Source organism: Hylobates moloch, unplaced genomic scaffold (genome assembly GCF_009828535.3).
Source record: "Hylobates moloch isolate HMO894 unplaced genomic scaffold, HMol_V3 SCAFFOLD_1, whole genome shotgun sequence".
NCBI lineage: Eukaryota > Metazoa > Chordata > Mammalia > Primates > Hylobatidae > Hylobates > Hylobates moloch.
In genome coordinates this window covers 21,860,776-21,886,490 of record NW_026652276.1, presented here as the reverse complement: position 1 = coordinate 21,886,490, position 25,715 = coordinate 21,860,776, and the positions used below count along the sequence as shown (strand labels likewise).

Sequence of the window (25,715 nt, the reverse complement as noted above, 5' to 3'; positions counted from 1 at the left end):
ACAAGTGCAGCCTTATCTTAGATTCCTTTCCATCAACAAAGAAGAAGGCCCATTGCATTACCTTTGGGCAACTCTGTCTCAGCCCTTGTGCAACAGAGCGAGTCTATCAGGCATTATCCTTTCCAGAGTTAATAAAAAATGTAGAAATTCAGTCTTTGTAGGGGAATTAACATTCACTGAAGAATTCTCTGTAAATTCATTTTATTGGGAGTGTAACAAACATCTATATCTTCTGTCAGCGAAACTGTCTTCTAGGAGAGAAGACAGGTATGCACAGAATTGACATGACCTCTTTTCTTCCTCCTAGTGGCATTGCTATCCTAATGCTGGTCTTCCTATTCAGCAGTAAGCGATGTTGGCGCTCACTGTGAATTACCACCTCTGCACTTTGTGCAGTCAGCAGCACCTCCTTTTCTTGGTTGCGTTAGTCATAATCTATTTACAGTCCTTTGCATTTTGAAATCCTTATCCTGCTGCATCTAAGCATTAATGAGGCAGCAGGGCAGGGTTTGTAGGGCAGCTGTACCAAGGCAATTTGCTTGGTTTCTGAAAACCTCCTCCAGATAATCCAGAAAAATCCTTTACTATGGGGACCCTAATTTGTCTGACTACCTTTTTCCAACAGATGCTAGGGTCATATCCTTAGACTTTCATATTTGTCAGTCTCATTTGGTTAATTCTATTAGTGGTTTATTCCAGACATGAAAGTCATTTGCTATTAGAAACAACTGTTGTCATCTTAAAAGGAAAATCCCGGGGCCTCCTTTCCTTCTGAACTTCACGTCAACATCAAAGTCTGGATGCTCAAAAGTGCTGCTTTGCATTAATTGTCTTCTATCCACCTACACCTCTTTAGTATTTGGGAAATAATGCCCTATAGTGAAGAAGAAAATGAGGCCATGATTAACACAGAGAATGGGATGAATTTGAAACTGTCCCTCAAACTGGATCTGGATGACAAAACCAAGGCTCATGCCAACTTGGAAAATTTGGTAGGTTAGTTTCTCAGTGACTTCTAGCCCCCTCAGAATAGCCTGTCACAGCTTTTTTCTTAAGTGTGAAGTTATTGGAACCATCAATGTGCTTGATATGGTTTGGCTGTGTCCCCATTCAAATCTTATCTTGAATTGTAGCTCCCACAATCCCCATATGTCATGTGAGAGACTGGTGGGAGGTCATTGAATCATGTAGACAGATCTTTCCTGTGCTGTTCTCATGATAGTGAATAAGTCTCATGAGATGTGATGGTTTTATAAAGGGGAGTTCCCCTGCATGAGCTCTCTCTTGTCTGCTGCTGTGTAAGACATGACTTGGCTCCTCCTCGCCTCCAACATGATTGTGAGGTCTCCCCAGCCATGTGGAACTGTGAGTCCATTAAAATTCTTTTCTTTATAAATTACCCAGTCTCGGGTATGTCTGTATTAGCAGTGTGAGAACAGACTAATACAGTGCTCACCTGCAAAATTCCATTTCCCAGCTTCCCTGCAGCTTGGTGGGACATGACAACAGTTCTGGCCAATGGCATGTAATGAGAAGTCTGCTGAGGACATCTGGAAAAATTTTGCTCTTTGAATATAGACATATTTCCTTCCTCTTTCTGGCCCAATTCTCTTCCCTCCTGCTTGGAATGCCTGTGAAATTTCTGGAACTGGAGCAGTCATCTTGTGACCATGCAGGAAAGGCCAACAGAACTGCAGAGACCTTGCCCTGAGGCACTCAGCTACCAAACCAATGCCAGGAAACCATCTGTCTCTGGACTTCTAGTGTCATAAGGAAAAATAATCTCCATTCTATCCATATCACTGTTAAGTGGGTTTTCCATTACATGCAGCCAAACTTGATAACTGGGTGATATGGGGGGTTTCCAAGAGTCTAGTGTGTTGCTGATGTCTTGGGTTAAAGAGTTATCAGGAGCCGTAAGGAATTATGAGTCGGGCAGGGAGGAGAAGCCCAGCAGAGTAGGAAGCCCTGGTGTTCCCCATGTGTGTGTCAGGCTGGGCCTTTTTTCATAATTGCAGTTCACCTTATGGTTCAGAGTTTTATTAGTGTTCTGAATAACTTGTCCTATGAATTCCTTGGGTTTCTGTGCCCTTTGAGGAATTTCATTTAGTGAACAACTGCTTTGTTCGTTTCCTCACTAATTTTACATTGCTTGAGAGAAAAAGCTCTGACTGAGATGAGGATATCTTAGTATGCCTTAGGAAAGAACTGTGTACCTCTGAGTGAACTGGGGAGGAGCAGGATACATATTGGGGAATTAAAAATGTCACTTTGTACACAAGAAGTCATTCTGATTAAGGACAAATATATTCCCTGAAAGCAGAAATGTGGCTGGATTAGATCATCTCTTTCCCCCTACACTTTAAAAATTTGGTTTGAGAATGTTCAAGTAATTGTTTACCACCTCAGTCTGAAAATTAGGAGTCTACTGGGGTCTCATGAAATAGTTCTGCTGGGGAGAGGTTTGGTGGGCAGGGGGTAGAGTATCAGCAGGGGTTCCCACCGCATGGTAGGGAGCTCTGAGCTTGCTCCTGGCTTTGGGGGGTTTCTGTGAATCACCCTCATGGCCTTGCACCTAGACTTAGAGAAGGACAGTTGGTATGGGCAGGGCTCCAGGGTGCAGAGGGACAAACGTCTGTACAAGGAGAGCAAGGAGAGAGCTGCTCTGGCTTCACTCTCAGTATCTTTCTGGCTAGGCCCTGGGCTATCTTGTTTACTTTTAATTGCTCTGGCTATTCTCTGCAGACAGCTTGACACAAAACACACCTCCTTGGACAACAAGTAGGAGGCAGAACCCAGTCTTTAGGATCTAGAAGAACTGGGTTCTGCCCTAGTTCTTCCATTTATATGCTAGCTGACCTTAGGTAAGTTACCCAGACTCTCTGAGCCTTGGTTTCCCCACCTATAAACTTAATTATTAATAGTATCTACTATTGCTACATAATAAACAACCACAAAATCTCAGTGGTGTCCAACAGGAAGCATTTATTTCTCACTCACAGGGGTGTTGGTCAACTGAGGCAAACTTTCTCAGATCACAGAAGCATGAATCTTGGACCCAAGTTTTGGGTCTGCTCTATGTGGGTTGCTCTGGGGCCCCAGCTGGAGCAGTGGCTGCTGGAGCTGGCTTTTCTGGTGGAGCTCTGAAGCTTCCAGATGGGTGAGAGGGAACCTGCAATGCTTCTTCAGCTTAGAATTCATATACTGTCACTTCTGCCATTCCATTGGCCAAAACAAGATACATAGCCAAGTTCTACATCTACAAGTTCCATTTCCTACAGAGCAGGAAATGCATTCCTACTATGCAGGGAAGTGGGAATGAATATTTACTAAATCATAATCTAATTACCACTTGCATTGGAAACAGATGTTTTGGAGACTTAATGAGATAATGATGAGGGGCATTTAGCATGGAGCCCTACATATAGTAAGCTCTCATTAAATATAACTTTTTTTTTTTCTGCTGCTGCTTCTGTTGCTGCTGTATCTATTCCTGTGACACTCCCATCCTTAGCCTAAGAGATGAATTTCTGGAGAGGAATGCATGTGAGCAGGCTGCGTACCATTCAAGGCCTTGCTGGCTCGGAGAATCAAAGCTCCCTCCTTTTACCCCAACATGTGATGTTCTTCCCTTTGACCTCAAATGGGTCCATGGAAGCTTCTGAAAACTTCAGGTCCTTGTACATCCTATTACATTTAAAGCATGTTCATGCCCATTCTTATTTGACTCTCTCAATTACTTGTGAAGTAAACTCAGAAGCCGTTGCCACTGTCATTCTGTGGAGAAGAGAAGAGGTTGGGTTGATCCCAGGTGACATCTGTCCTTTGAGACTTTCTAGTCTACAGTTCAGATGGCACAAAGTATCATTCTCATTTCTATTTTTAATTTTAATTTAATTTTTTTTTGAGACAAGGTCTTGCTCTGTCACCCAGGCAGGAGTGCAGTGGCACAGTCTTTACTCAATGCAACCTCTGCCTCCCAGGATCAAGTGATCCTCCCACCTCGGCCTCCTGAGTAGCTGGGACTACAGGTGCTTGCCACCACACTGGGGTAATTTTTTGTTTGTTTGCTTTTGGTAGAGATGGGGTTTCTACCAAAAACAAAGGCTGGTCTCAAACTCCTGGGCTCAAGTGGTCTGCCTGCCTCAACTTCCCAAAGTGCTGGGATTACAGGCATGAGCCACAGCGCCCAGCCCCAGAGTGTCATTTTCATGACACGGGTATTAGTTGAGATTAGTAGAAATCAAACATAAGCATTTGAAAATTTAGTGTTCATTTCGTCATTCATTCCTTCACTCCTTTAACACAGCAGGCCCTTTTGGAGCTCTCGTTATGTGGTCCGTAAGCATGTTATGGTGGACGATTAGATAAGTCCTGTAAGGCGTTAGGGGCTCAGCAGACTCTGGCAATTTCAGGCCCTTTTGGGGTTCAGATATTGGCAAGGTGTTGGCAGTGAGGGCCAGAGGCAGGAAGACTGAGCCTTCTCATAACTCCTGCCTTGCTCATTGCTGTGTGTCCTTCATCAGCTATATGCTGTCTCCTCTCACATCTCCTTAGAGCACCCACTAGGTCCAACTAAACTGCTCTTTTAGGATGCGTCAGGGCAGTTCAGGGTCCCAACACAGCCTCCTACTCTAATAGGCACCCTTTGATGATGGGGAAGCCAGGTCTGATGCCTAGAGTTGGTGTTGGCAATCTGGGCTGTTGCACTGACTCTGTGGCTGGTCGGGAGTTTGGGAGGCATCTAAACACATTCCCTTCTCTTTCCTTTTCCATCTTCCTGTCTCTGAGATGGAACTTGTAATGGATTGAATGGAGATGGTCTTGATTACTTAGTTCCTTTTTCTCAAACCATAGCTAAATGTCATAACTATTTAAACTTATGAAACAGACAGGGACCATTTATTCCCATTTTACAGATGAAGAAACAGGCTCAGAGAGAGTAAAAGATTTGTCCACTGTGCTGCTGCAATCCCAGGTGACCTTACATATCCTTCCTAGTCTTCAGATTCCTTAATACTTTTGAATTCACAGACACCTGCTGTGTGTTGTCCTTGCAATGCCCAGGGCTTGCCAACCCTTACCTGTCAGTGGTGTGAGGAAGCCTGAAGTAGGAGCAAACAAGGAAGGAGAATTTCTCCCTCTTCCTCCCAGGGATTCCTGGTCATCTACCACAGCTCCTTTGTTCTCTACCACCCCACAACCCTGGATCTTGCAGGGGAAGGAAAGACCCATTCAGAACCGAAGCCCATTCGTGTCTTGGGTTGACGTGGATTCAACTGGGCATGGCTGCTCTGTGTTGGGTGGGCACCCTTACACCTCTACCAGTCCTTGTCCCTTGGCCTTTGATCATCTCTGGCCTTGGCCTGTTGTGGACCTGAGGTCTCTTGCTTGCTCTGTCAGTCTCCCTCCTACCCTCTTGATGAAGGTCTTGACTTCAGAGGACCTTTCACAAATAACAAAGGTGTCTGGGCTGCCTGGAGTGTCTGTTCTGTGCTAACACTCCACCAAGTGCTTTATATCTGCAGTTTGCTCTGAGTGAATTGAATCCCCAGACTCTAGGGTAAAGGTGATATCGTCTTCATTTTAAAGACAGGGAAACTATGAAGCTGGGAAAGGCTATTTATTTTTCTCAGGATTACACATCTGATAAATGAAGCTTACTCCTTCTATAATTTTGTCTCATCAATAATAGCTGCTGATATGGGCCAGGGGCTTCTTATCCATTATTTGCAATCCTCATAACAACTCTGTTGTCTAATCCCCTTTGTTTACCAAGTGATGGAATTGAGGGACAAAGAGGTTAAATAACTTGCACTGGGTCACACAGCTAATAAGTTATAGTTATGAAGTTTAAGTGTGGGGCTCTGAGACTCCCAAACTCCTCTTTTATTCCCTTTCTCTTGAGACTTCTTAGACTTCCTCATGATCTCACCGAGCCCTTCTCAAATAACTGTGTGTGTTGGAAGTCTGGCTAAAAGAACATCAAGAACAGAGCTGACAGGGAAAACATGTCTCATTTACAGGGCAGCCTGAGTGTGTGGTGTGCAGAGGGCAATGGTGGGAAGTGGAACCCCATCCCTGGTCTTAGTAGTTCATGGGCTGATTGTCAGAATGTGAGACCCTCTTACACTTTCTTTTTGAGCATCTCTTGTTGGCACCACCTCCTTTTCTCTTCCTTTTGACTTCTATGATCTTTGGTCTGTGTTGTCACCTCCTTTTGACTTCTAGAATCTTTCATCAGTGTTGTCACTCCATGCACTGGCCCATGCCTCTGTCTGGGCCTGTACCCAAGTCCCCTCAAATCATTTGAGTGTCTGCCTTAGTAAGGGAAGCCATGAGGCACCAAAGGTACGAGGAAGTGAACCAGAGCCTTGTCTGGACCCCAGCCCAAGCCCAGACTATGCAGGCAGAAGGAGATCACTGGAAAAGGGTATTAGCTCGTTGTGACCTTTAGCACCATTGCTGTGGCTTCTTTCCTGCCTTGGAAAAAACTGCCTACTTTCAGTTTTGGATGAAAGTCATCTTACTTTCAGTTTGATGACTCCCCAACTCCCTCCCATAAACCCAGATGCTTAGGGCCAAAATCTGTTAGGGCAAAACACACCCTGCTCACCCCAGGCTATGAGAATGGCTAGACTTTGTGCATCTTCTAATCTGATTACATTTCCAGTCCCAACCACCTTCATTTTTTACCTCCTAATTGATTTCCCTGCTTCCACCCCTCCAATTTATTCTTTGCTCAGCAGCCATCCCAATCCTCCTAAATTGCGAGTCTGCTCATGTCACTCCTCTAATGGTGTCTCATGCTCTTTAGAGAAAAAGCTGAAGTCCTCACAGTGGCCTACAATGATCAAGGGAGGGGCTGGCATTTTTTTTTGGCAAAGGGGCAGATGGTAAATACTTTTGGCTTTGTGGACCATTGGCGTCTGTGGCAACTACTCAGCTCGGCTGCAGCAGGAAAGCAGCCACAACATGTGAACAAATAAGCATGGCTGTGTCCCAACAAAACTGTACTTATAAAAGTGGGTGATAGGTTAGATTTGGCCCACAGGCCGTGATTTGCTGACCTCCTCTCTAGGTGATGTGGCCCTGACACCACATGGCCTTATTGCCTTCTGCTTTTGCCCTCTGCTTCAGCCCACTGGCCTCTGGAAACATGACAAGGCTTTGCTTGGCCTTTGTATCAGCTGTTCAATCTCAAACATTTTCTCCCTTTATCTCTGAGTGGCTCATTTTCTTACTTCTTCAGGTTTCTGCTTAAGTATCATTAGCAGAGAGCCCACCCTGACCACCTTATCAGAAATAGCAACCTTCTCATTTTCTTAGCACCCCATCCCCTTTACTCTGCTATAGTTTGCTCGATAGCCATTGCTACCACCTGACATCTTTATTTATTGATTCCTTCGGCAATTATTACCGAGTGCCTCCTTAATGGCAGCCAACTCTCTAGGTGCTGGAATCCCATAAAGAACAAAACAAAGGCCTTGCTATCATTGGACTTTAAGTCCAAAGGGGAAGACAGACAACAAAAGTAGTAAAAATAAATATAAACATTGGTAGAAATAAGTGCTACGGAGAAAATTAGGCTGGGTGGGAGACGGGTTGTGGTGGAGGATCATGTCTCTGTTTCTCTGGTAGTGTTTGTCTTCTGCCTGGCCTCATTGCTAAGATTTCACGAGTTACAGCAACAGTCACATTAGCTCCCATTGCTCAGCTTAGAAGTTGGTGATGCAGAGCTGGAGCATCTGACAAAATCCCAGAGCCAATAGGGGGCGCCACAGACTGGGGAGAACTGGCTGTGCAAAAAGGTGTGATCAAGGCAGGGGCAGCCAAGCTTCTGAACACGGTGGAAGGGGAGATGAAGGATGGCAGCACAGGGGCAGGGAAGTTGGAAGTTGTGGGAGGTAACCGGATCTGAGCACAACCGCCTGCACTACCTGTGTTTTTCATGGAGTGCTGCCTAAATTACAAGGTGTTACCGAAGAATGCGCTTCTAAGTCGGATGCTTCATAAATCAGCCAGGCATGCATTATTATGCCGCAACAGAGCCCTTGTTGTGTCTTAATGCTCAATGATACAGCACAGAATCTGGGTTGGGCTTTCTATCATCTTGAACGTGTGGCAGGAACTTGCGCAGCTCTAATTGCTCTACGTGGGAATGGATTCACTGGTGCTTTGGCAGAGTGACTCGCTCTGATCAGCATTTAGATTGAAGGGGCCTTACCTGGAATCACAGGCTCAGAGAAATCTAGAGACCTTAGAAAGTTGATCCTAGTCTAATCTGCTCATGCTACAGGTGGGAAAAATGAGGCTCACAGAGAGGAAGTTACTTGCCCAAGGTCATAAGTGGCACTTAGGGACACAAGTCAGGCTACTGATTCTGAGTTAAATACTTGGGTCACCAACCCAGATTCTCAGGAGAGCCACTGCACCCCTTCCTAGGCCTGCAGCAGATGCCTCGGATGGTGACATTCTCCTGCCATCTGACTCAAGCTGCAGACTAACTGGAAGAAGCTGTGCTTCATTTACTTGAACACAAATGGACAACCAGTTAAAAAAAAAACCAGACTTTCATATTTTATGGATCCTTAGGGACTTAGTGAACTCATGCTCCCAGATTAAAGGAAAGAGGAAAACCATACCCTTCTTGCTGAACTATGCTGCCTGCTGGTTCTCCAGCGCACCCTGGTGTTCTCCGGAATGGAGACAGCCTTTAGGACAGCTGGAGAGCATTATCACTTGAAGCCTTGCATTCTGGCTTTTGTATTTGATTTACATAGATCTGCATACTCTATGCTCTGGGCATTGTTTTCTGTGTCATGCCATCTTCACAGTCTCCCTTCTTCAAGCTCACTTGGCAGTTTGGCTTCCTCAGCTCTGCTGGGTGAGATGAACACTTGGTAGGAGTTTGATCTGGAGAAGCATCTACAAGTTTCACCTCAGTGGGAGAGACTCTGGGACAGAGAGTCTCTGTCTGCTGAAGTCAGTGATGTGTCAGAGTCCAGTGGCCATCAGTTTCCTTAAGGTTCTATGGTAAGATCTGTTTATCACACTCCTTATCTGTCTCTGTCCTGAGCTAACTGTGTTTCTAAGTGCCAGGGGTAGCTCATGAGATCAGAGTGACTGTCTATGTGTCAGGTAAAGTAGAAACTTTAGGATGCCATGGAAGAGATGGCCAACTTTTGGGAACCCTAGATAAGAAATGTGAATTAAAGCCGCAGTGAGATTCTACTACCCTAGTGGGTTAAAAAAGACTGATAATACTGAGTTGACAAGGCTGTGGGTCAAGTAGAACTCTTATACATAGGTGGTAGAAGTGTATATTGGTACAATTACTTTCGAAAATTACTTGACAGCACCACCTAGAGGTAAATATTTGTCTCCCCTGTGACCCAGTCATTCTACTCTGAAAGCTTTCACCAAGGAAAGGGGGCACACATGTCCATCAAAATACATGTACAAAAATGTACATAGCAATTTCATTCGTGATAGTAAGACACTGGGATCTCCCCAAGTGGATAAGTAAATTGAATATAATCATACAGTGGAATAGTGCCTGACAACACAAAAGAATGAACTACTTATATACTACTTATACTTGCAACAACATAGATGCATCTCACAGATGTAACATGCAGCAAAAGAAAATAGATACAAAAGAATCTATCCTATAGCATTCCATTCATGTGACATCTGAGAGCAGGCAAAGCTAGTTTATGGCGATAGAAGCAGAAATGTTGTTACCTCTGGCGAAGGGAGTAGACTAGGAAGGGGTAAGGAGAAGCCTTCTGGGGTTGATGGATATGTTACTTCAATATGTAAAAATTCACTCATTCACTTAAGTAAGGTTTATGCACTTTATAGTATGTCTGTTATAACTCAATAAAACTGAGGGAGGAAGAAAAGGGGACTTGAGTGAGAAAGACTCAGGGTCATTCTGGTAACATGTTCTATGTCTCTGACTTCCAGGACTTGGCCTCTATTTCCAGACTCCTGACACCAGCTTGCTTGATGGACTATGCTCTTCAGCATCTCCCAATATCAGCTCTGCTATTTGCCTGCGGCTTGATGTTCAAACACATTCTAAGATTGGCACTAACTTCTGATACTTGTACAGTGTATGCTCAACTTCAGGTTTGCCCACCTTCAAGGTGAGCTGATACTATCAGAGTTTGCCTGCACCAAAGTAGCTTTTCTGGGGCCTGCCTTGCCCACTCTCCAGCCCCCTTAATCCAACACTTGGTACTCATGATGAGATAGGCCCCAGAACTCCTCATACCATATCTTCCATCAGCTGCCCACAGCTGCCACAAATTCCTTGGGGCACCTACAGAGTTGATCACTTCAGGTCAATGTACAATTGCTGGTTGTACAATAAACCCTGGGGGTCTTAGTGAGGTGGATTGCTTAGAAAAGTCTGGACTCCTTTGGGCCATGCTAGAGGCTGGCTTAAGGGCTAGAATAAAAAGACCTTCTTGCATCCTTTCCTCTAGGCCCGGGATGGCAAATACTTCACGTATGAGCTAATACATCTTCCCCAGCTCCTTCCTACCCCACAGCAGACATTAATAATCGACCACAGCAAAAATCCTGGACAGAAAAGCATTCCAAGGAATGTACAAGAAAGCAACTATGTACCTAAGCCTCTGGAGAAGAGTTGTTTTCGCAAGACCTAGCTAGGCAGCACCTCTCAAACACAAGGACAGCTGCAAAAAGGAGAAGGAAGATGAAAGTTCTAGGTCTGATTTCTTAGAAGTAGATGCTGAAGAGAGGATTTGCTGCAAAAGACTTATTAAGGAAGTGCTCCCAGTTTAGAGAAGGGGATGTAGATGAGCAAGTGCAATCTCAGGCCAAAGGTCCCAGAAGTGACTTTATTCTGATGGGTAGAGGCACTGTGGGGTGTAAGTTACACTCTGAGTTGTCCAAGGGAACTGGGCCTGTGTGCCTCCACATCACTGGTCAAGGGCCTCCTGGGGAGAAGCAAATTCCCAGGAACTCCTGGCCGCCTGCATGTGGGAAGTGCTCCAGTGTCCTGAGGGCAGTCCTCCCAAGAGGAGCCTTGATGTGAATGTGGGAAGCAAAGGTGCACACACACTGGGGCACACAGAAACAGCAAAACACTCTCCACAACTAATAAGGCAATTCAAAAAGATGAGGCCAGTGAGAAAGATGTGGGGCCTGGCCTCTGCATTTTCACTGCCTCTGAGGTAGGCAGAGTCTTTTATTTCTATCAGTCATGGAATATAAAGGGCGAATGCTCTCCCCACTACCTTCCTTTGCGCTCCTTCTTTAATTACTTTATATTTTTGTCTGAAACTGACCCTTGATTGTACAGATCCGTGACTGAGCTGGGGAGGGTAAGGAGCTTGTGTTAATGCTCCGCCTTTAAATGGCTCTCTCCTTACTCTGTAATAGAATGATTTCCTTTTCTTTTGTTCAAAAAGTTTGGACTCTGGACACCTGGCCCAAGTATTGGCTCAGCACCTGCTTGCTGTTAAAATTCTTGAAGCTCTCTGGGCCTCAGTTTCCTCATTTGCAGTATAAAGAGGTTGGCCTAGATTACAACTCCAGTCCTGGCTCTGAAATTGTGTGCACACATGGCTTCAGGTTATGGAAATTGTGTTTCTTTGTTCATTAGGAACAAAGAGCAGGCAGTATATTTTAAAGGTTGCTACTCTATTTTGGCTTCAGTACCTTAATTTTTAGGTAACATTTTTCTTTAAGAGGAGGGAACTGGCTGGTACAAGGAGACCTGCTTTTTTCTTTTCTTCTTCTTTTTTTTAAACATTAAAGCCCCTGTCTTCAGGGAAGAAGAGGCTGTTGGATGTGTTTTGAATGTTTCAAATCAAAGCCTGCCAAGGGATGGAGAGCTATAGGTTTCAATAAGCACCTCTTTCAGTAATTTTAAGAATTTCACTTATGAGGATAATGAAATCTTCAGAAACCCTAGGAGACATACCAGAAAAAATTATGACTCATCAGTGGAATTTTCCTAAATACTCTCTCCCCCCACTACATTTGTCCATCAGGAGGGCCTCCTCTGCAGATTCTGGAGACGTCTGTAGCCTAATTGGATGATTGGATTTGGGAGCTTGAGAACCTTGGGAGCTTGAGTACCGCTCCCCACACTTCTCAGGTCCTCCCAGCAGCCTCCAGGCCCACTGTTGAACATTGTGACTCTGGGGACCCGGCTTGCCGTCATTTGTTGGTGTGTCTGCTTGTGGCAAATGTTCCTGCTGGAAGTCTGGGCCATCGAGAGCAAATGCTTGTTTCCTTGGATCCTGCTTCTCCCTGTGTGACTTTAATAAAAACAGATAGAAACTGTCACTGTTTCTGTGACAAGATGTGTAGGCTTCTTTCAGATGTGGAATCTGTGCCCTGGGGTTTACAGGCCTCAGTTGGATGTTAAATGCCCTGAGGTCTATGTGTGTAGACCCTGACTTGGATTATGAGCCCTGCTGCTATTGCTATGCAGGAGAGAGGGATAGAGCCGACTTCTTCCCTTTTGTAGGTTTTCTTGAGCTGTTGCTGAAACACACTCCCAGCTATTTAAAGATTAAGAAATACATTTTTGAGAACTTGATTGGATGTAATTTCAGAAAAAAACACGTACATTTAGAAAAGACAATGTAAAATCCTAAAAGACCCAGTTGAAAGAACGAGTTGATGTTTAATTAAAAGCAGTGGGCATAAATGGACTCTGCACATTTTTGAGGATCAAGTTACCTGGAAAGAAAGAAAACTTGTGGGATGGGTATAATGTAAACAGAAAGGGGAGTTAAAATGAAGACTTTAAGAAATTAAAATCAAAAGGCAGTCTTCAAAAAGAGTGTCCGTCTTGGGTATTAACCTCCAACATTGAAATGAAAACAATTTTGAAAAGCTTAAAAAAAAAAAAAAAGACAGCCCACATTGCAGCCTGCTTTAGATCTCTGGTGCTTCAGCTTTCTGTGGGAAGCTACAGTTTCCTGTCATTTGCTTGCTGTGTCTAGCATTTGTTCTCTGCCATGTGCATCTAGGATTTCTTACTAGCTATCCAGAGTTATGCTGCCTTGAAAGAAGACGACATGTGGCTCTTCTTCTAGGCAAGGCCCTCACGGTTTGTGAATCCAGTGTAATGGTTAAAAAATGCTGAGCACTAACCAGGAGACTTAGGTAAGAACCTAAGCCAGAGCTCATGTTTTCATTTCTCACTCACTGCGTGACTCGGGGGAAATTACTTTCCTTCTCTGAGACTCAATTCTCTCATTATAAATGAGATCCTTTCAGTGCTATCCAAAGGGACTTTCTGCCATGATGGAAATATTCTCATATCTGTGCCTTCCCATGCAGTAGCCTCTAGACAATGGCTTTTGAGTCCTAGAAAAGTGGCTAGTATGTCTGAAGACTTTCAACTTCATTTAATTTCAGTTAATTTTGATTTACTCTTAAATAGCCACATGTAGCTAGTGGCTAACATATTGTACAGAGCAGTTTGAGATGTTGCTGAAATCCTTTCCAGTTCTAACATTCTACGATTCCACACTCTGGTGCTGAGGCTTGCGTTGCTGGCCAATCTCAAGCATTCATCAAACTGTTATGCAGGACCTTGCCTGATCCGCTTCTCATTTCTAGGGGAAAAAAAAGAGCAGCCAGGCAGAATTCTTCTTCCCAAATAGCTCATAGTTTTGTGGGAGAGAATCATACACTTCCAGAAATTGTAGGATGTTTAGGTTGGGACTCCTGGGAAAATGAAAAGTAGAATCAGCCTTCATCAATATTTGTTACACAAGGGTCTTAAACATTCCCCGAGCAAGGTTGCACCACCGGGTAGTTTGTTCTGCCTGGGTCTGGCCCAGTTTTCCTCCTTAACCCAGAAACTAAAAGTAATCTGGACATTCACCTGCTGCTGAGTCAAACGTGGTTATTTTTAGTTTTGGGGGCGTTGAAACCTAGTGAGGGTAAATGACCTAAAAGAGTAGGAGCGTGGGATTCTGTGTTTCATTCAGCGGATAAGCACTTACTGCATGCATTTTGAGTGTCAGACCTTGGGTTAGGGATTGGGGGATACCATGGTGTGTGAGACAGGCAGCCCTTCATCTTGGGGAGCTTAGGAGAGGAGGCAGACCATGCACGAGAGGGAAGGATTTCAGATAGTGTTAAGAAGATGGTGGCACTAATGCAAATAATAATTTAAAAAATCATTTAGGACACCACAACAAAAGATGCTGGTATTTAGCTTGCGGTCTCTGGTTAGCCATTGGTGTGGGAATAGTGAACTTGGAGTTAAAAAAAAAAATGAGTTCCGGGCCTGACTATGCTGCTTACTTTGGTGAGAAGTTGGGGAAGTACAGGGTTGTTCTCAGGATGGAATAATGTGTGTGAAAGGGCTGTATAATCAGCTGAGCACTCTACAATGGTAAGATTCCATTACTATCGTGTAGGCTGCAAAATCTCCTTGTAGACAGCAATCAACTAGTTGAAGTCCTCTAGTTTGGAACACAGGAGGGAAGGGGAGACTCTCCAGAGGGACCGAGAATGTCATGAGGAACATAAGAAGGATGCTGTGGGTGGAAGGGTCCTCAAACTGTCTTCTCTGAAGCCCTTGGCTTCCACTGAGGGGCTTCAGCAGCAGTATTGGCTAAGGTGCTAGCCCAGTGGGTCTGACTCTAATTTAGCTAGAACCAGGTATCTTAACTCTTCCCTATATTACACATACTAGCTATGTGTAAAGTGTTACTAAAGGTATCTTTTGGCAATTAAAAAAATACTGGTTGGGTGGATGCTGAGAGTAGGTGAGCTCAACAGGGGAGAGGGGTCAAGGAATGTTGGAGGAGCTCAGGCCAACTTCCCCTCACTTTAGGATTTTGCTTCCTTTTAGGAAGTGGGTGTGAAACTGTGAGGCTGGTAGGAACCTGGGAGAATCCCTGGAACAGGATGGGGAAGGGGCGATGGCTGCACCAGGCATATCTCAACCTTATGTGCAGAGCACCTACAATTCCCTTTGTGTTGCCCAAGTCCTGCAATTCATCCTGTGTCCCAAAACAAATACAATTAGCATTGACTGGTTATAAATTGCTTTAAATTGTGGCTATAAACACACAATGTGCTTGAATCACAGCACATTAGACTGGAAAATACCTAAACTCATCTTATCCCCTGACATCTTAATTTAACAGACAAGAAAATAAAGGCCAGAGTGGGGAAGGGACTTGCCTAAGATCCCAGAGTCAGTGGCAGGGCAATAACCCTGAGGTTCTAGATCCTCCTGCAGAGGTAGAAACTTCAGAACCAGGAAAGGGTGAGGCCGAGTGGTCTTTTCCTGGCCCACAGTTTTCCTTCCCTGGGGTGCCTCATCTGTGTGGCATACCTGTCTAGTAACACATATGAAGCTGTTAGTATGCACTGAATGCATGTTCCAGGCACTGCACTAAGCAATCTACTACCTTGCCTCATCGAATTCTTGGTGCTCAGTGTCTCCCATTTGCCCCTGCAGATCCACTTGCTGCTGGGTGCCCCATATGGAATGCATTAAGAGGCTGCCTTGTCTGTTGGGTTCTTATGGTTTCAGCTGAAGGCACGTATGGAGACCCCAAGGGAAGGAGGAGAGTGTGGTTGATGCATTTATTCATAAGCCTCCCTTGCTGTCAGGTTGCTACCAGCTGGCTGCGTGCCTGCATCGAAGGTCATAGCTCACATCACGGAGCTCCTACTTCCTTTGGATGTGGATACACACAGTCTTCCAGGTGCCCCTTTGGGACTGATAATGGCACCCACTTTACTAGCCTCGGGCACTGCACCCTCCCTTGTGCTTTTTCTGCACTCTCCACATTCCTTTGTCAATAGTTCTTTTATGAAACCCTCCTTGGGTTATCCCAGTTTGAGTGCACCATCTGCTTCCTCCTGGGGCTCTCATGAATGTTCCACACAGCGAACCTATGAGGGTCATTCATTACTCCTACCTCACAGGTGAGGAAATGGAGACACAGAAAGTTAGGAATGGACCCAAAATCACACAGCTAAGGGAGCCCAGGAGGTTCCAGAAGCTTTGCTCTTGAGTGAGGCATTACAGCTCCTTGGAGAGCAAGTGAGGAGGGTGGGTGGGTGAAAGGATGGTCCAGGGCTTGACTTTCATCGCAGGGAGCTTCTGCCCTCTGTCCAAAGTCCCTTTGCAATTTGGGCTTCCTCATTAGTCCCTCCTGTCTATCAGCCCAGCCAGGGCCATTAAATGCTTGGTGGACAGCCTGTAAGAGGTGGCAGCGTGGTGGGGCCTAGAGAAAGTGGACAACAAAGTTCGTTTCTGTGGTTAAAATAAAAACTAAAACAAGACAACCCTTAATTAATTAAAGGAGCAGAAATAGCTCCCGGATATGGCAGGGGCTGACAGCTTCTCCTCGATGATTTCATTCGCTGGTGATGGTTTTGTCAATACTACATGCTGCCCAGAACCACACAGTCTCCTCTTCTGTCTGAGAACATTTTTTTTCCCCTTTGAGTTGCACAAGCTCAGGCTGGGAGTGACAGAAGCCAGCCTATAGCTTCACTGACCTACTTCCCGCTGGCTCTCCAGCCAGCAGCCCATGCATCATCCATTTTAACCAGCTTTTCAAGGTCAGGACTTTTCACTGCAGAGACTGGCTTATGCTTGACACAAAGCCAGGTACCATCAATTGTCCTGTTTACTAAATTTTCAACGTTCTTTTTCTTTAGCTGAGCAAAAAGTATGGGTTGGGCTCCTGTTTAGAACAGATAACAAATGCAGTGACTTTGAGCCTAAATTGGCCACTTCACGTGCTGAAAAAGCAGGTTTTCTACTATTAATGGAGCACCTGGGCCAGACCAACTGCAAACAGTCAAGGATTTAGGCTGTCCCAGTAGACGGTCACACTCCTCTTTTTTTGTGACGCAGACAAATGTATGCTTCACATAAACACAATGTCTTATTTTTCGCTTTTTTGAAAGAATTATATGAAACCAGCTCTTCACAGATAAAAAGCAACTGCTTTGTGTATCTATTACTGTACCTTTCATCTCGACAGGCTTTGTGAGAAACTTCCAGCTGGAGGTACATTCTTTTCTGGTTTGATACAGATAAATTGTGTTCAGTAAGAGAGAAAGGGGAACATTTTCTTGATTATTCTCTAAATACAAAGTCGGGGGAAAAATGTGATTTTTTTCCCCAGTATTCAAAGAAGTTAGTCCCCCTTCATAATGACCCCAAATTTTCTGTGCTGGTCCCCCTTCATAATGACCCCAAATTTTCTGTGCTGCTCAGCATGCTAAAACTGTTTGATCTTGAGAGAAGCTTGTTACATGTGGAGTTCTGGGAGTTCATTAGAGAATAAAGAGGACACATCGCTTGCTCTACTAATATCTGCTAATCATTGACTGTAAGGTACAGGCAATATGGTGTGGTGGTTTATGGCATAGACTGTGGAGAGTTTGAATGTCAGCTTTTCTCCTGCTATCGTATGAATTTTGGCAAGTTACTTAAATTGTCCATGCCTCAGTTTCCTCATCTGGAGTGTAGAGATAATAATAACCCTTATAAGGATTTATAATGGGTAAATATTAGGTGTTTCAAACAGTGCTTGGTATGTAGTTAGCTTTTGTCTTAGCCCTTTCTGATTGTTGAAACAAAAAAAGATGGATAATTTATAAACAACAGAAGTTTATTACTCACAGTTCTGGGGCCTTGGAAGACCACAATCAAAGAGCAGGTTTGACATCAGGTGAGGGCTTGTTCCTCATAGGTGGTGCCTTCTAGCTGTGTCGTTTGGTGGCAGAAGGGGCAAACAAGCTCCCTTGGGCCTCTCTTAATGCCTAATCATGAATCCCATTCACCTAAATCACTTGCTAAAAGCCACCTCTCTTTGTACTATTGTGTTGAGAATTACATTTCAACATATGAATTTTGGGGGGACACAAACTTTCAGATCATAGTAGCTTTTAATAAGTGTTAACAATTATTTATCACATGAAGGATAGAAAGTCAGGAATAAATGCAGCCCTGTATGTATGAATGCATATGCATGCACATGAGTGTGGAACCGAGTTGGTTGTTTGCTGGGAGAAAGGAGCCCGGAGAAACACGGAGCAAAGGAAGGGGTGGTGGTGGATATTCTAAAAAAGGCTCAGTGAGATCCCGAAGACTGATGCTCTTCTCTGTTGACTTTCAGCACAAGAAGGAAGACAGGAAGAGACCCACTGCCTCTCAGGTTGTTGTCCTTGCCTGGATAAGGAAGCAGAGAAACGTAAAGGAATACATTCACAAACACACGTACACAAAGATAGAGAGGAAGATACATAGACAAAGGTGTAGACTGGACTCAGGGAAAGTGGGAGATTTACAGGGGCAGCCACACAAAGAGTGAGGGAGACAGGGAAAGAAACACATCACACACAGGTGCAAAGAGGAAGAGCAACACAGGGAAAATGTCCATGCATGTGCACACACACACACACACCCCATACCAAGGAGATGGCAGTTGTTCTGACATGTTGATGCTACATTCTTGGATATAGCAGGATCAACATACTGCTGGAGTCAAATTGTGAGGTTGAATTATCTTTATGATCAAATAGGGGCAGCATTAAGATTATGTATATAAAGTTCCTCACACAGTGCCTGATAAAGAAAAGTTATTAATTTTAATAGAATCTTCTTTTAGTGCAGATACTGGCAGAAGAAACCCCTTTCCTGGAATTTATGTGACCTTACAGAATTTTTTTTATGTGACCTTACAGAATGTTTCCTTCCCAGGGTGGGTGTATCTTGGTTCTGGAACCTCCTCATCTATAGGCATGTCCCCACCCCTTTCTGATTTGCTTGTGAGAGTCAGGGAGGACAGATGGGATATAACTACTATTTCCTCTCCACTAGCAAGCTGGCAAATCTTGCAAGGATTGGAGGAATGGGGGCTGGTGGGCAAAGGAATTTGGTCAAAGTACAGACAGAAATAAAATGTCCCTGACTGGGGCACCATATACAGTGAGATCCATACTAAGCAGTGTTTCATATGACTGTTTCACCATCTTAAAATCCTTATGGTTTCTTAAATCCCAAGGAAATGGGCCTGAAGACACAAAGAATGTAAACTAGATCTTTGAAATCCCCTTTGGTTATTCTCTAGAAACTTACTTCTGTAGAAGTGCCTTCTGATTGACAAAAGCTCACTTTTATATTCACGATCTCACCCTGTCAAGGTCTAGTCTGAAATCACCCTCAGAGAATATTGTGCAGTAACTTTTAAAAAGCCCAAATCCTCTCAATTTATGCATTTAATTTATTGTTTTCATTGGTCAGAGCTTTGCTTTGTACATAACCAAATCCCAATTTTGAGTGCCTATCGCATACTGCTAAATCATGATGTTGGAAGGCATTTTTTAATTTAGAGCTTGAAATTCCCTTAGTTTACTTTCAAGTCCCTAGTCCTCTGGAAATTTATGTAAAATTTCCCGGCCCCTCCCAGCCTTCTATTTTCTGCTCCCTTTGGAAGCAGTTAATTAATTTTATTTCTCAAAGATGCTTTGTTTCCTTAAGTAGTTCAGTCTGGCTAGTCTTCCTCTGGGTATCACTTTCCACCAGCACTTTATGCAAACTCATTCAGAAATAGCTCATTGTGGGCCAGTTTTCTCTTTTTGGAAGGACAATGGCTTATGAGGTCAAGGTCCTTATGCATCACTCAGTTATTCAACAGTCTTCCATGAGTCCCTGATTTGGACCGTGTCCTCAGGATAAAAAGACTCTACTTCTGTCGATCCCTACCCCCACCCCATAGAGGCCCCAGTAGATGTGACTGGAGCTCAGTGGGGTCCTCACAGGCTCTTTGAGTGTGTGTAGGGGTTTATCCTGACAATAGAAAACATGAGAGCTGGTGAGTAAAACCAAGCCAGTGCCTTTGACAGGGAGTTGAGAGATCAGGAGAATACACTCATCTGTCAAGCCAGCAGGACTATAAATGGGAGATAGAGCCAAGAGTCAGTTGCCAGACAAACAGCAGATCAGAAAGGGATTAGAGGGAATCAGTTCCAGGATGCCTGCTGTGAGCTCTGTTGGGGTGCTGACAGCTCAGATTTATGGTCTGGCAGGTACATGGTGGCTGGACTAAAGGTACATGATGTGGAAGGGGTCTGTCCTGACTCACCATCCCTCAGGCCTTCCATGCAATATGGGATGGAGTGGGCAGCCCCCATTTCACTCAATGAAAGTAGTGGAATATTCTGGGACATTCACACTTAAAGCCTGATGACTGACTTCTGGGTCATCTCCTTTGCATGATTCTAGGTGTGGAGCTGGAAAAAGTATCTGTGATAATCTCGTGTTTCTTTTACTGCCTTCTCCAGCTTCCTGTCTTGAGCTAGAGGCTGAGTCTTGGGGTAGAGACTGGGATGAAGATCACAGGTGCAGACAGGTCAGGATAGAAGGAAGTGGTGATCAAGAAAGTGAATGTGCATAGATGGTGTGGCTTGAGGCAAAAGTCAACATGATCATTTGCTAGTATGACTTAGGGTAGGTCTTGAGCAGAGGCAGATGATGATGACTGAGATACCTCAAGAATGGCTGGACTGATGAAAGCAGGCAGAAGTCCAGTGTAGAAGTTTATCATTTTGGTTAGTGCATGATCAGAATCGCATGTGGCCTTAGAAGGGTGATAGCTCTATTATAAAATCTACAATGATGATTTTCAAGTTTTCAGGTTTAAGAGCAAAGGGTCCCTTCGGTTGTCCCTCATGGGTATTATATTGATTAGAATTGAATTGGATTTAAAATTGTGCCCAGGCCTCAGGGATTTGCTTACCCCTTGCACCCCCTGCTACTTCTAAGCTCTGTTGTGTGGGCTTCTCCATGGCCCGTGGAGCCGATGTTGTTTAGAGGAGGCCCACTTACAATCAGTTCATTTAGGGGATGCCCAGAGTGTCTCAAGGCATAGACAACCCCTGTCTTTTATGCTAACTTACCTTAATTAAGATCACCTGTGTCTGGACTAAGGCACCAGTTTCCTGGGCAGGGAAGTCCTTGGAGTAGGGTGTTTGGCTGTTGTGTCATAGAATAAGAAAACTACTCTGCAGTGTGAAGGTATAGCATTGAAAAGAATTTCACCACATTTGAAGGTCCAGAAGTAAGAAAGTTGATGTTCTGACACAGGCCAGAGTAGAGCACAGACGAGATGGGTCACAGACAACAGATGAAAGATGAGGTACTTTAGCAGTAGGATGTGGCAGTGTGGTGATATTTTTTAATATATAAAATTATTATTTTGATTTTCATCTACAGTTCCTGGTTCATAACTCCCACAGCCCTTGTTACAGTCTTTTGTTATAACTTTGGGTGTGTTAGTCGTCAGGGGCAGGCCTCAGGAAGCAGAATCTAATTTTCCCTCGTCTTTCTGATTGTGAGTCAAGAGACCCTCATTCCAGAGAGGGTCCCACACTGCCTCATACTGTGTGGGAAGGAATGCTGACATCATGAAGCTTCCATAGAAACCCCAGAGGACAGGGTTTGGGGAGCTTCTGGATAGCTGAACACCTGGCGGTTCCTGGAGGGTGGCACACCCATGGAGAACATGGAAGCTCAGCACCCTTTCCCCTATATGCCACCCTACACATCTCTTTATCTGTATTATTTATAATATCCTTTATAATAAATGAACAAATATAAGAAAGTGCCTCTCTGAGTTCTGTGAGCCATTCCAGCAAATTAATTGAACACAAAGAGGGGGTCTTGGGAACCCCAACTTGAAGCAGGCTGGTCAGAATTTCCAGAGGCCTGGACTTGTGACTGGTGTCTTATGGGGAGGGCATCTTGGGGCCTGAGCCCTCAGCCTATGGTGGAGTGGCGGGGTGGGGGTGGGGGTGGGGGGCGGGTCTGACATTCTTTCCAGGTGGATACTATTGGAACTTAATTGGAAGACACCCAGCTGGTCTGTGCTGCAGAACTAGTGTCTTGCTTGGTGGTAGGGAGAAACCCCCACCCATTTATTCACAGAAGTCTTCTAGGTTGATTGTTGTTGTGATGGTGTGAGAGCAGAGGAAAAACATGGCTTTTGAGTTTTCCTGAAATAGGCAGAAATGACAGTTCTGGGCCTCAGCTTTAAAGAGGCCAGGTAGTTTCCCCCCTTCCACCCTGGGGAATCCTAGGTGGCCGTGTCATGACTGAGAAGTGAGGCACAGCAGCTGGGACTTAGCTGTTTGTGTTCCTGCTGAGTCCAACCTACCACTCAGCTCTGCCAAGGTGCCAGACAGGTGAATGAGCCATCTTTAATATTTAAGCCGTTGATACCCTATGTCCCTTCAGATGCAGAAAACATCACATAGAGCAGAAAAGCCACCCAGCTGAGCCCAGTCAGTGCACAGAATCATGAAACAATAAAATAATTGCTTTAAGCCACTAGAATTTGGAGTGTATGTATGTTATGAAGCAATAGGTGGTAAAAGCAAGATATATATATATATATATATATATATATATATATATCCTTTATAGTTTATTATAAGACTGATAAGCTATGACTCATGGGCCAAACCAGGCCCACCATCTATTTTTGTAAATAAAGTATTATTAGAACACAGTTATGTCCACTTGTTTAAGTGTTGCCTATGGCTGCTTTTGCACTACAATGGCAGAGTTAAGTGGCTGTAACAGAGACCATATAGCTCACGGAGCCAAAAGTGTTTACTGTCTTGTCCTTCATAAGCTGACTGCTGACTCATCAGCTATCACAGGAATATATAAGAAGGTGAAAAATAAGCAGACTGATCTCTTTTAAAAGTGTATAAGACTCAGTGTGCAAAAAGCAGTAGCATATAGGAAATGGCTTGTCTCAATATGGAGATAGTTTCTAATGTTCCTTGGGCTGTAACAGAATTGGGCTTTTGCTGCAACATATCTTCCTACTACCATAGAGTACAATAGAGTAGATCTGTGGCTGGATTCACTCTCCCTCCTCCTCTGTGGGAGTCATATACTTCCCTACTACCCCTCTGATGTACTTGGCCATGAGGCTTGTTATGGTGAGTGGAAGCTAAGAGAACACGACATGAACAAAGGTTTTAGCTGCGGTTATGTGATTTGGCTTAACTTCTTGAGCCCCTGCTGTCCGCCATGAGATGAGCATGCTCCAGGTAGCTGTAGCTGATGTTGCCTGGATCTCAGAATGAGTGACCATGGAGCAGAACTAAACCCTGCTAGTGAGTGAGTCCAAATCCAGCTGAGTCCAGCAGAGCACAGCAAACCTGCAGATATATGAAAAATAAATCTTCCTTCCTTCCTTCCTTCCTTCCTTCCTTCCTTCCTTCCTTCCTTCCTTCCTTCCTTCTTTCCTTCCTTCCTCTCTTTCTTTCCTTCCTTCCTTCCTTCCTTCCTTCCTTCCTTCCTTCCTTCCTTCCTTCCTTCCTTCCTTTCTCTTTCTTTCTGTCTCTCTCTCTCTCTCTTTCTCTGTCTCTCTCTTTTTAAAAATTCAGTGACCTACAACAGCAGCTCTGCCATTAGTCACTGAATTTTTTGGAGTTGTTTGTTACTTAGCATCATTGCAGCCATAGCTAATTAATACAAAGCCCAAGAAGCATAGAAAGAGAAGGAATATTCTATACATAAGAATGCTACTAGTCCATTTAGCAACTTTGTGAAAATTAACAAAAGTGGTCCGCTGCCAAGACGCTTTCTTTCCCATCTTCAAAAATTCCCATATAGAGTAGTCTCCCCTTACCCATGGGGTATATGTTCCCAGACCCCCAGTGGATGTCTAAAACTGCAGATAGTACCAAACCCTGGATATACCATGTTTTTCCCTATATTTACATACCTATGATAAAGTTTAATTTATAAATTGGCTCAGAACAATTATAATAATATACTATAATACAAGGTATGTGAATGTGGTCTTTCTCATAATACCTTACTGTACTCATCTATTTTCAGACTGTTTGACCTCTGGTAACTAAAACTGCAGAAGGCAAAACTGGATAAGGAGACTACCGTAATGATTACGCTATTATAAGACACTCTATTGCTAACATCAGACATTTTTATAATAGGTAAGTGAAGCTATGAGATCCACAATGTGAATGTCACCCAATCAGAGGTGTTACTTTGTGCCATGTACAACATACACAACCATAGGTGATGACTCTATACCTTGAGAGAACTCAATGAATTGTATTGTCCTGAATTAACTCTAGAATGTTAGAGGCAGGAAGTGGGATTGGTATCATCAAAGACATTAGCTTGTTGCAGAATATTGTTTTTCAATGGCAAAATGTACAAGTTATTTCACATAGCTCTTTGCATTTTTTCATGAACAAATTCTGATTGCCCCCTTTGCAGATTGGAATCTGGTTTCAAAGTTGGATGAGGGCAAAACTAGTGTACTCAGAAAGGGAGAAAAGAAAAGCTCATTTTAAATGTTAAAATATTACCATTGCTTATGCATGGTAAGATTTTACACTTGCTGGTCTTTCTATTGGGGCAAATGCAAGAGCAATGCCTCTCTCTTTGTCTTCCTTCTGTCTTTTATTACCCTCTAGCGTAAGGAGGAATACATAGACATTGGTTTACTGGAGAGTCAGAACTGAACTGGGTATGACTAGATGAATTTTTCCCAGTGACTTATCTAAATTAGTTCAGGCAGAGGTATGTACTTCCCAAACGGCTTGTTATCTAACTTAAGCCTGTGTATCTTAAAGCCCTGGTGAGCACACCATATATAGTAATGGAAAAAACCTAGATTGTATAGTTTGTTGTTGTTGTTGTTGTTTTCAGATGTGCTTTGAATTCTGGTCAATCAATTTATTAGTGACCCAAGTTTCAGTCTTTGCATTTATATAATAGCAAAATGAATTCCTATTTCAAAGGGTTGTTATGAAGGTTAAATATAACATACAAGAATAATCCAGAAGAATGCGCTATATACTAGGCATTTGCTGTTGATAACATTTCCATTTCTCTTCAGGGCAAAGGAAAAAAAACGCAAAGTGAAAAGCTTATATCTTTGATGTCTTCTCATCTCTCTTTTCTCATCTTTAGTGTATAATCTGCCATTTCTCTAGCTCCTCTCTTGCCATGATTTTGTGAGCGCTCAGGTTTAAATTTTTGTTCAGACAAAGTTGTAGAAACAAGTACATGATTGTAGCATGTGTGTTCCTTGCTCAGTTAGACCCAGGCAAGCCCGGGCACATCTGCATCTCTTACTAGATTCTAAACTCCCTGAAGACAGGGACCTATAAATCTTATCTACACTGTATGCAAAGGGCCCAGCCAGCACCCAAATTCATTGTCAGCAAGTGGTGATGCTTACTGAATTAAAAGTGTGTTGTGCAATAATAGTGAAATCATAACTATCACATTGTGATAATTCTTCCATCTGCTCATTCAATAAATACTTATTGCTTGTTAATTATCTTCATGTCTGAATTTTATGGCTGTAAGTAGAAATGGTGATATTGTTGGAGATTTAACTTGGAAAGCAAATGTTTCCTAGCGGTCTTCTTCAAGCTTCTGGGTCAGTTTAAGATATCCTGAAAATAAGCTAAATAGAAGTATTAACTGTACATCAATGCTGCTTTGAGATGGCTATTAAGCTCTATAAACTCCTTATTTTAAAATGTTGTGTTACTCAAAGCTACCTTTCAAAGATGTTGATTGAATTTCCAATAAGTAAATGTTATATAAATTTGAATTTATAAAATGCAGTGCTAACAATATTTGGCTATTTATCTATTGTGTATGTTGAGCA

At 43.6% G+C, this 25,715-nt stretch overlaps 1 long non-coding RNA gene across 1 annotated transcript in view; it reads left to right on the top strand.

Annotated features, from left to right (window-relative positions):
* The first annotated feature begins 23,900 nt into the window (after positions 1-23,900).
* Positions 23,901-25,715, top strand: part of LOC131380760 (uncharacterized) — an 89,071-nt gene continuing 87,256 nt past the window's right edge. The window contains exon 1 of the long non-coding RNA XR_009208933.1: positions 23,901-24,018. This is a non-coding gene — a long non-coding RNA (uncharacterized LOC131380760). The remainder of the gene's footprint in view (positions 24,019-25,715) is intronic.